This window comes from Chenopodium quinoa, unplaced genomic scaffold (genome assembly GCF_001683475.1).
Source record: "Chenopodium quinoa cultivar QQ74 unplaced genomic scaffold, ASM168347v1, whole genome shotgun sequence".
Classification (NCBI taxonomy): Eukaryota; Viridiplantae; Streptophyta; class Magnoliopsida; order Caryophyllales; family Amaranthaceae; genus Chenopodium; species Chenopodium quinoa.
The window spans coordinates 787172-798176 of NW_018744151.1; the positions used below are offsets into that span (position 1 = coordinate 787172).

At 33.7% G+C, this 11005-nt stretch overlaps 1 long non-coding RNA gene across 2 annotated transcripts; it reads left to right on the forward strand.

The window, feature by feature from the left end:
- Positions 1-308: 308 nt before the first annotated feature.
- LOC110693478 lies at positions 309-9989 on the forward strand. Of its 2 annotated transcripts, none has more exons than XR_002505593.1 (2): positions 309-4564; positions 5494-9989. It is a non-coding gene; the product is annotated as an uncharacterized LOC110693478 (long non-coding RNA). The 2 variants fall into 2 exon arrangements; XR_002505594.1 differs by having other exon boundaries at positions 5514-9989.
- The last annotated feature ends 1016 nt before the right edge of the window (positions 9990-11005 follow it).

Below are 11005 nucleotides of genomic sequence, written 5' to 3' on the forward strand. Positions count from 1 at the left end.
CTAACATTTGTTCCTTTTCTGCATTATCATTGAAAAACCTAAGAATTATATTCTACAGTGACTCTACATAGTATTTCAATTAACAGAATCACCATATACAAATAGTAAAATAAAGATTTTTTTCAATATACGAGATATTTCACACATAACATTCAACTCAACACGATTACAAACAAACAATGCCTGAGCAATAGAAATACTACCTCCGGTTCAATGTACTCGCAACAAAGGGGTATTATTTGTGAGACATAAAATATTATTTTGTTGCGAGTAAATTGAACCAAAGGTAGTATATTCCTTTGCCGGTCTTTTATTCCTCCATGTGAAGTGCAAACACAAGACAAGTAAAATTAAGTTGCAAAGGCTAGCCATTCCGCGTTGGCTGCCCTAATAAAATTAAAAGCGGTAACATTTTTCTTTTTTTGGTGTGGCTAGCCACATTATACGGTAAGTTGACACACACCAAAGTACCGACCGAGTATCCTTGACCGAACAAATAGCTCTGACCACACAACCATAACTAAGTTACACAGGCGACATCGTGTGGTCACTAAGATTTGAAAATGTGTTCCGTATTAAATCATTAGGGTCTATTCTGATTGATTGAATTGAGCTGAACTCAAGTGAAAATAATCTTAAAAGAACACACCCTTACTTCATAAACCATAATTTCCATTATGTAAAAAAAAAAAAATAAGTAAAATTATAATAGATCTGATGTCATCCCAATAGCGGTTGTTCACATTTAATATTCGGCATTGTGATTCTAATCTACTAGCCCAACAACCATCCCAACTAAGAAATCCACTACTCAATAAAAATCAAGCACAAATCAAAGCCAATCAAATCCCCTCTGATTTTTCCAGCAAAGTTCAAGGTCAACAATCTTTAGTATTCTGCAAATCAAACTTCTTAGGTATGTTTTGATTTGATATCATTCAAGATTCAATTGATTTGATATCAGTTCTGATTTTGTAGTTTAATTTCAAGGGCTATTTATATGAATCTCTTCTTGTTGTTTGGGACACTCAAAATCACTCAAATGCAAGAAATTCATGAGAGAGAGATGAAATTAGGTGTTGGTGGCTTCACAAAGTCTTACCCAGTTGACTAATATCATTTTTGCGTGCAGTGATCCCAATAATTCTCTCTTTGTCTTTAATTTTTTTTGGAATTCCTTCAATTTTTTTTTTTTCTTCAAAGTTTGATGATTAATTTTTATCAAATTTTAAGGAATGACTATTTTTTGAAAATTGGGTTTTAATCGGGTTTTATGGTAGTATTAATTGGGTTTTTGTTGGTGGGTTTATCGTTTAATGTAGATGGTACACTTGAGGCGGTTTTTTCTGGCTTATTTGTAGAATTGTAGCTACCCATTTGTCTGATTTGCTTGATTGGAGCTATCTAAATGAGAAAAAAAAAAGTATTGGGTGTGAGCTACGTACACGCGTTTGTATAATAGAAATTGTGGAATTTTTTGGGTTTAAGTGTCTCGAATGTGTTAATGGGTAGCAATTAATTATAGCCTTTTGTGAATAAGAATCTGATAAGAAATGAAAATCGAGTAAGGAAATGCAATGGATTGAAATTTGTTATAAAAAGGTGTTATTTTTAGGTTGGGGTTTAAGTAGACCTGAATGAAATTAGTTGAGATTTGTTATATCCTGTCATTATAAAGAATTATAAGATTTAATACATAAGGATTTTAAACCATTGCATTCAATTACGCGTACATCTGTTAGATTGTTAGGTTTTTGTTTCAAGGAGACAAAGAGAGTGAATTGATCACTGACGCAAAGATGATGTGAGTCGTGGGTAAGTGTTGTGAGCCATGTATATTCAGCACTAAGCTCTAAGGAATTGTGAGAAAAGCCCTTCCATGTTACATGTTAGTATAACTTGGTTGGCCAATACAAGGTACATAGCTTTCCAGCTTTTATAATGAAGGTCTTCCTTTGCATCATTCATTAAATGAATAGGCACGGTGCATCTTTTATGGTAATTGTAATTTTGGTTCGATCTATCAGTTCTGGAAAGATTTAATAATCCATTTAATATAATAATGTGCTGACATGTGCCTTTCACCCCATCATAGCTTTCCTTGTACTGAATAAGGTATTAAAGTTACATTATGCATGTTTGCTTAATTCATGTGCACACTTAGTTTTTTATTTGTCGCTTAGACTGATTGCTAGATTTTCAAGTGAAAGTGGACTTGTGGAAAGTGCGGCTCCTTTTTTAAATTAGGCTTAAATCCTTCAGCAACTAAAGCATTTTTGAGCTGCAGAAATCCCTATGAAGAAAAATCGTCACTGAAGGAGGGCAAGATACTGTATAAGATCCGATGTCTATGAATGATTATGAATTTTATATTCTGGCTCTGGTTTATTTACTTGCATTAAATGCAATTATTTTCATTATTGTATGCCATTGTAAATTTTTTTCCTTTTTTTTTATATTTGGTTTTTAAATTAGCCATTTTCATAGCTAAGATACTAGGAAAATGATAAATTGTAACAATTCTTCAATTGAGTTCCTGATAAATCATGGACTTGTTGCTAATATATCATGGTTCCATTACATTCTTACTAAACAATTCTATACACAATCTTGTTGTTCATCCTGCTCATATCTGCTATGGATTTTTTAGAATATCTATATATCGGCAAGGGAAAGCCTTACTTAGTGGCGGCTTTCAACATACGAACAGCATAAGATTTACAGCACTGTGTAGCTTGTTTGATGATTTCCTTGTGTAGTAAATCTAAGTATTATGCTGAAATTATTATTTTTACTTTGTGCAGCTTGTTAATCTACTGTATAGTCTGTACTTAATGTTAAATAATAGTGTAAAAGGCTTGCTGACAATTGATGGCAAACAAAGAGAGACACCCCCCAAATAAGGGCTGGGCGCCTGGGCTCTTGACTGTATATTTGCCTTTTTGTAGAGATCTCGGTGAAAGAATTTGAGCAAAGTCACCTTCTATCTGACTATTTGTTTACAACTTCAACTGTTATGTGGAGTAGCTGGGGAGCTATGAATGTTGTTTTGTGTTCTAAGTTGTTTATGGTTGTCTGATGGGCTATAATTTGAATGTTATGTTGGATCATCTTCTCTGTATCATTGTCAAGTGGGTTCGGTCAAAACTTGATTGCTTAGTATAGCTTAGTATTGCTACATTTTGAGGGCAATGAAATAAATTTTGTGTTGACATCATTCTTCTTACTGTTGATTTTGTTCGTTATTACCGGTGTGTGTATACTCTTCCTATTTTAAAAATGATGTATTAACTATCTTGTGAGTTAAATTTTGCATTGATTTGGACAATTGGTTTTGTTCTAACAATTGATTGTATAATTTACGGAATACTATTTTTGCTTAACATAAATGTTCTGTTTAGATTGTATGGAGGATTCTGGAGTTAAAAACAACTGTACTAAAGTCTCTACATGATGTCAGACTTGTTTGAGTGGATGTTAGACGTAAAGAAATCAGAGCTTTGTATTCTGTGGCATTGATTTATCCTCTGGTAGTCTGGTATGGCTGCATTTATATTTAAAAATGTTATATTAGTCCGTGGATGTATCTTTTTTATTATTAAGTTCATTTATGTCATTTTGTTCCATATTAGAGTGTATACGATTCTCCTATTTTCTTGCATTACAGTATGTTGATAATAATGTTTCATCGAAAAGTGCATGTTATTAAATATTAAATCTAGAAGGATAATGTGGCTATTCAGGTGACTAAATTTTCCGAGGAGTATTAATTTATTGGCATCATGCATAGCTGAAGTTGTGCTGGTGCTTGATATATTTTCAATCAGAAATGTGGGGGCTATTTGTTTGTTGTACATGTTCATTGTCAATTTGTAGCCCAGGTTAGTCACTCTAGCTTAAAGTTTAGTGGCATTAAGGAGATTTATTTTATTGGTAATGAGTTCTAGGCCTGATAGGCGGTCTCCCTTTAATTTGAGCACATTATTATGTTAATGGATGGGTATAGGCTCAGAGTTCATCTTTTTGGAGCAACAGATGGTAAATTCTTCTTAGATATGTTCTGAATTATGTGGCCATCCTTATTGAACAGCTTAAAGTGAGGAATATACCTAGCTGCTAGCTTCAATGAGGGCCTATTCTTCAATCGTAATGTTTCTCGGTTAAGGTTTTATTTCTTGCTATGCTGACAGAGTAGCTAAATGATGGAAATTTAAAACACATTCAACCCACAATGTCACTGAATTATTAATATTGAGGTCTCTCATGATGGCTTGAGGGTTAAAAGTTCTGCCTTCTTTTGTCCGATTTTATGTTTATTCAAACCTATACACATTTGACTTTTAGAGGTTTCAGCTTACCTAGGATATTTAATGACTATCATTTGTGGACTTGATGGCGTACCCTACCTCCAACAACAACAACAACAACAACAACCACAACAACAACAACCACCACAACTACAATAAGGAAGCCTTAGTCCCAAATGATTTTGGGTTGGCTAACATGCATTCTCAGAGCATAGCAAGACAATTGATTTGGTGTACTCTGGCTCCATGACTTGATGGTAAGTCCTGTATTTTTCTGGTAACATTCTAAATTATGAGCACCTTGGTTATGAAGGTATAGCTTATGTTACCCCAAGTCCTTAACTAGGGTATGACAAGTGTCTATATATGATTTTAGCCCAAACTAAAGTGTTCAAATGTCCATACCCTTGCCGGAGTCACAAAATAAAGTGTTCAAATGTCCATACCCTTGCCGGAGTGTTGAAAATCTAACAAAGATACTTGAGTTGAAATGAAGAGTCCAAGTAACATTTCTTTTTTAAATGGTAAGGAGGACCCTGTCCAACCCTCACAATTTTTTTGGTCTAGTATTTGCAGGCTTGGGAGTAGAGGGGAGGGTAAGGGAATCCCTACCCCAAGTACCCTCCTTAGTAGGATTTGAACAGCAGAATTTGAGTTAGTGAGCCAACACTTTGTTGGTAGAGTCCAAGTAACATAGGGTATAAGTATAGCTGCCATAAAGTTTCAAATTATTAACTTTTGTATAAATTTGTTCATTGTTGCATAGGTTACATTCCATCTCATTTAAATGTTTCCCTGCAACTCTAGTGGTTTCTAATGTGTATCATGATCATTATTATACTTTATTTTATTGTCTATGTGGAAGAAGTCATCCTTGAATCTGTTTAAAGTAGTTTAGAGTGTCTCTACTTCATAGTTACTACTTTAGAGTAGCCTACTACAAAATTTGTTAGCTTTCTATCCAAGGAAGAGGTTATCTTTTAGGTGATTCTCCTATTTGCATTCACTTCTTTGTTTTCATGATTATGATTTATCTAAATGTACATGCTGACAAGTGATATCTTCACTCAAAGTGCATGCTAGTATGTTTTAACTTACTCAATTAATCACTCAATAATAAGATAGTTTGAATTGCCTATTTGGGCGACTAATTTTATGCAATTCTATTTATCATGACTGCCTGCAGATGCTGTTTATCATGTGTAGGAGTTGATATGTTTTCTATTCTTTCATTTTAATGCGTGGGGGAAAGCAGATGTTCAAGTGCATTTCAACGTCATGGCATGTCCAAGCTATTCAATTCTGAGCACATTATTATGTCATGGAATGGGATTTAGGTTCAATGCTCATCTTGACATGGTACAAATACACTTGGATGAGAAATGATCTTGCAAAGTTTAATTCAATTAACACTGTCTCTTCCTCACTTCACATATGAACGTTTCCTCAAATGTCCAGGTAATATTTATACCTTTTCTCTCTCTGTTTTTTTCCTATCTCGCAAATACATGAAAAAAAAATCTATGAATAGACTGAGAAGTGAAGATAGAGGGAGATATGGTATCTAATTGATGTTATTACTTCCTGATCTCATTTATTTTTGGCTACCGAAAACAATTCTAGAACTTGTTTATTTCATGTTCGTTGTCGTAAAAAAAGAAGGAAATAAATTTTCTTGTCTACAAATCTTGATATCAAGTATTGAAGTCTTTGATATTCACTATTGCTTGTTCAAATATCAATTTGATGAAGAAAAGGTAATGACATTGGTTAGTTCTAAAGTAGTAATGTTGCTTGGATTAGGTTCTATAATTTTTTTACCTTAATGCGGAAATAGCTTACTGATGGAAATTTGGAATAGTTTGAGCCCAGTTGCTACCAGTACCAGTTTTGAATGCTTTGAGAGTTGAAAATTATAGTTCTGTCCTTATTCTACTTTCTTGTTCGTTTCTTTACATCCTCTTGTTAAATGAGGGTTTCAGCTTTAACTAGGCAATATAATCTTCTGGTTGCTTATGGACTTGATGGTGTAACAGTGCCCATGGAAGAAATATATTGAAGGCATAGCGTTCAAGTTATTATCCCCATATCTTCACCTCACTGTGCAGGATTTTTTTTAATTAATTAATTTATTTATTTATTTATAATTACATTATTTATTACTTAATCTAGTAGTATAAGTGGCTATCAGTTATCTAGCTCGATGACAAAATTTTCTTTATACTTGTTTAGCATGAAACCATGACTGTTGTAGAAGCTCTTTATCATTGCAGAAGTGGTGATGGGGTGGATCTCTGTTAAATTGAGCACATGATTATGTTACTAGATGGAGTTTAGGTTCAGTGTTCATCTATTTGGTGCAACAAATGGGGAGTACAGTACTACAGTATTGCTCAGATATCTTTTATAATTTGGCCACCTTAAGGTGAGAAAGGATATCTTTCGAAGAGTCTACTATTTGGCATGGTACTACTGCTACACTTGATTCAGAAAGGAGTTTGTGAATTGAAATCGCTGGACTCAACCACGTGTTGCCCTGTATAACAACACTAGGCTATCTTACATTTAATTTCTCTTGTTTATTTTTTTTAAGAAGATATTTTGATAACAAATCTACCTTCATTATGACCCTATAGAGAAGAATGAATAGAAAAAATGGAAGGAAAAAAGGGAATTAAGATATCTCATTTACTTATAGGTTACAGCTGCTGTTATCTGATGGCAGTTTCATGTTTGTTGTCATATCACTAGACCAGAAGTCAAAGTATTATCATCTATATTATTTGTCATAAAGTTACTATCATATTCTGTAGAAGTCTTATACCCATCCTTTTGAAGTCTTTTACCTTTTGTTCTTGTTTATAAGTTCAATTATTTGGATAAAAGAAAGTGGTAATGGCAATTGCTAAATGTTGCTTGTGATAAGTTTAATCCTGCCATAGTGTTGAGTTGCTAACTGATGGGTTCGGCAGTTACGTCACCATATGATCAGTATTGAGATCTTTCTTTAGAGTTGAATTTACAGTTTTGTCTTTTGTCTGCTGATGCTGTTTATCATGCATAGGAAGAGTTGAGATGTTTTGCTATGTTTTCAGTAAAAAATGTGGGGGCAAGCTGATGTTCATTTGTACTTCAACCATTCAACATCATGCCATGTAGTCCAAGCTCTTCAATCTGAGTACATCATTATGTCTCTGCATGGCGCTTAAGGTTCAGTGTTCATCTTTACTTGGTACAGATACATTTGGTACTATCTCTTCCTCACTGTGAACATATCTTGAAAGCAAGTGATCTTAAATTGTTTCCTGCACTTTTCTTTTATTTATTCTTGCTTAGATAACAGCCGTACTTTTTATGTTTTGTTATTTTATTTTATTGTTCTCCATCTTGTGAACACCTATGATGAAAGTGTGAGAAAGGAAGATAGAGGATAGTAGGGTATCCTTTTTAAAATTTATTTTTAAGAGAGGATAATAAGGTATCTTATCTCCCGATCTCATTTATTTTTAGCTACTGTGTCCAATTCTAGTTTAGTAGTTTTGTGTCCATCGTTGTAAAAAACGAGAAGCCTAAATTTTCTTGTTTGACATATTTGTCAATTAAAGTCTTGGAATTGCATTTTCAATATATCAATTTTTTTTTAAGGAAAGGAAATGACAATTGTGAGCTCAAACGTTGGCTTGATTAGGTTTAGCTTGTTGCCTTAATGTGGAAGTAGCTTACTGATGGGTATTGGTTATAGCTTGAGCCTGATATGCTTACTAGGATTGAGGTCTCACTATCTAGGGTCACCATCTAGAATTAATTACTCGTGTATGCCTTATGAGTTATGATAAAATCATGACATAGCTTCGCCTGATGAAGCGGAGGTTCCAGTTTAGACTTTAGAGTGTTTTAAGTCTTCCTTATCCATTTTGATGTCATAGCACCGGCACATAGTTAACTCATGTCTTCAAATACGGAAATCTCTAATTTCATGATCTAGGATAATGTTTGGAATAATTACACGTGTACGTGTGTATGCCTTTAATAAGAACATTACAAAGTTTCCCATCATGAAGCTTCAGGTTGAGAGTGTGTTTTGTGTTGAGTTCTTAATTCCTTATTCTTCGAGTCTTCCTTAGACGTCTGGATGTCGTAGCACCAGCACGCACATAGTGAACTCATGTCATCGAATACTGAAATTCCTAATTTTCTTTCTGAGACCTATAAATTGCTGACCAAACACTACTTAGTTTCTTCTGTTAATCAAAATACATGTGCCCATCAAAATCACAATCAAGTAATAAGGCCTTTTTAGGGTAGCATACTTAAGCTTAAGGATGCTTTTTGCGTAATTACTTTCTGAAGACGAGTTGCTCTCAGTTTTCTTAGTGTGAATAAAGTTTCAAATTCATTGAATCATACTTTTAAGGTAGGTAATATCATTGTTCACAGCTCAAAGTTTTAAAGCAAATATGTAATAAATGGTAACAAATCAATTCTCTCATTTACACTTGTTACTTTATTAGTACATTTTTATTACTGTATTATCAAGGGTAAAATATATTGTTTTTCTCCATCTTGATTTTTTTTTTTATTTTTTTTTAATAAATCCATCTCAAAGTGACGTGGGTTATTCTATGCTTGTTAAAAAAACATCCATCTCAAAATGAGCTGGTGATTCTATCCTTGTAATAAAAAATCCATCTCAAAAGATGGGGTGATCCTATCCTTGTATTCTAAACCCTAGTCCATCAACCTAGTCAAAGTTTTCTATATAAATGGTTTACTTGCTCTCATTTTTTATCTCACAACTCTTTCTCAAATTCTATTTGTTACCCTCCTCTCTCTTTATTTTTCTTGGTAATTAATCTACAGAGTAGTAGGTTTTCATGGAGATCCACAAGGATCAGATAGCTTTTATGCTGCCTGCCATGAAATGTCCAAGGAAGAAGAAAAGGAGGAGTTTTATGCTCTTATCATATATCATATTGCATCTGCAATTCACCAAAGCGGCCTATGTTGAAGAGAAGGATTGGATTTGTTGATGCCATCAGACTCATGCCATTAGTACCAGATGTTGTAATCGTTATAACAACACAAACTGGAATATGATGTCTAGGCTTGTTTTCTTATTCTCATTGATTTTACACTGCATGAAGATTTCAACTTGAGTGTTTGAAATTTTGGGATGCAGTTGGTGCAGGCTCAGGTCATTGGCGGTGGGATGATATGGCTGGGCTTTGGACTGACCAATTCGGAAGGCTTGGGGGATCTGTCCTCATGTTTTGGGTGGCATCGGGCTCCCTTCGCTATCTATACAATTCTTGGTAACAGGCCTGATCTTTTTAACTTGGCCATGTCAGGCATTTGTTGAAGAAATCATCGTCTTGAATGCCCTACAATTTTACCTTGTATCTCAAGTAGTCGAGGATGTGTTGGTTTAATATCACTCTTAAATGGATTGCAAATGAAATTTGTATCAAATATTGTCAATTTAAGTTATCTATGAAAGTTTGTGAGGTTAAATCTGTATTCTCTTTTGATGGAGTATCTCAAAGAGCAGTGGTGTAACAATGTTCCATTCAAAAGTTGACTGAATGGAAATTTAAAGTTGTAACTTGTATACTGTTATTTTTAATGTAGAGAGAGCAACATAGACAATGATTTAGATGAGATTTGATCTCAAGTTTTGAATAACACCTCTAGTCAATTCGTCATCATGGTCGAGCCTCCTTATGAATAAAGTTTGAAGATTTGTAGTATCACAATTTCTAATTAATCGTCATGTTTACTTTTTAACTTTTTTTTTAATTATAATACTATCATAAATTTCACCTTAATAAGCTTAACCTTTTTAGTTGAAATTAATAAAATAGTGTGTCAATTATGTCAAAGTCTCATCAACCATATATATACTTGTATTAAAAAAAAAAAAAAAAAAAAAAGACAAACAAGTCGTCTCAAGTCATTAACAATACAAACAACTCCCAATAGTATTATGTGATAATGTGAATACAAAGTTGCCATTTGATATGTTTGGATTGAGAGTAATGTATTACAATGCTGGTTAAAGTCAAATTTAAAAATGAGAATAATGTATTACAAGCCTAGTAAAAGTCAAACTAAAAATGAGAATAATGTATAAGTAAAGATAAAAAGGAAGAGATACTGATGGTGTGATTATAAGGAAGTTTATGTAATTTTGGTGGTGATACTGATGGTGTGATTCACAAACTATTGGGTCTGTCAAGCTTGACCAAATAGTTAGTGCGGTGGAGGAGATGACTATGACAATAAAGAGAACGATGACGATGATGACAACAATGGTGGATCTCCTTCTCTCCCTGTAGGCGACGGGGACGATGACGTCATCAAAGGCGAAGGAGAAAAAGCGAGGTTATTCATGGCGAAAGAGAGAGAAAGTTTAATTCTCGGATTTTTCGAAAAATGCCCAAAAAATCGAATTGGGGCTTTCTTAAGTGATGTATAATTATTAAAATTGTTTGTCCCATATGATTGTATGTTGAATTGTGAGCATTTTGATGACAAATGCATGTATTTTGGTTGAGAAATGAACAAGTTATGTTATACCTATTACCTTTAATATGAGCTCTTCAATGGAGGTTCCGCCATTGTTATACATACCATCAAACAAATTATACATATTCTAGTATGATATCCTCTATTGACTGGATGAAATCCTCGATTGGTTA